Raw genomic sequence first — 996 nt, forward strand, 5'->3', positions numbered from 1 at the left:
GGCCCGCATGCCTTGCTACGGCGTCGCCCAACATGCCATGCCACGGCCTCGGCCCGCATGCCATGCCACGGCCTCGGCCCGCATGACATGCCACGGCCTCGGACCGCATGCCTTGCTACGGCGTCGCCCAACATGCCATGCCACGGCCTCGGCCCGCATGCCACGGCACGGCCTCGGCCCGCATGCCTTGCTACGGCGTCGCCCAACATGCCATGCCACGGCCTCGGCCCGCATGCCATGCCACGGCCTCGGCCCGCATGACATGCCACGGCCTCGGACCGCATGCCTTGCTACGGCGTCGCCCAACATGCCATGCCACGGCCTCGGCCCGCATGCCATGCCACGGCCTCGGCCCGCATGCCATGCCACGGCCTCGGCCCGCATGCCTTGCTGCGGCGTTGCCCAACATGCCATGCCACGGCCTCGGCCCGCATGCCTTGCCACCGCGTTGCCCAGCATGCCATGCCACCGCGTTGCCCGGCGTGCCATGCCTTAGCCTTGGCCAACATGTCGAGCCACGGCCTCGGCCCGCATGCCATGCCATGCCATGGCCCGCATGTCTTGCCACGGCGTGGCCAAACATGCCATGCCACGGCCTCGGCCCGCATGACGTGCCACGGCCTCGGCCCGCATGACATGCCACGGCCTCGGCCCGCATGCCTTGCTACGGCGTCGCCCAACATGCCTTGCCACGGCCTCGGCCCGCATGCCATGCCACGGCCTCGGCCCGCATGACATGCCACGGCCTCGGCCAGCATGCCTTGCCCCGACGCCGCCCAACTTGCCATGCCACGGCCTCGGCCCGCATGCCATGCCACGGCCTCGGCCCGCATGACATGCCACGGCCTCGGCCCGCATGCCTTGCTACGGCGTCGCCCAACATGCCATGCCACGGCCTCGGCCCGCATGCCATGCCACGGCCTCGGCCCGCATGACATGCCACGGCCTCGGACCGCATGCCTTGCTACGGCGTCGCCCAACATGCCATGCCACGGC

Source organism: Camellia sinensis, unplaced genomic scaffold (genome assembly GCF_055761805.1).
Source record: "Camellia sinensis isolate YWXY unplaced genomic scaffold, ASM5576180v1 Unanchor169, whole genome shotgun sequence".
NCBI lineage: Eukaryota > Viridiplantae > Streptophyta > Magnoliopsida > Ericales > Theaceae > Camellia > Camellia sinensis.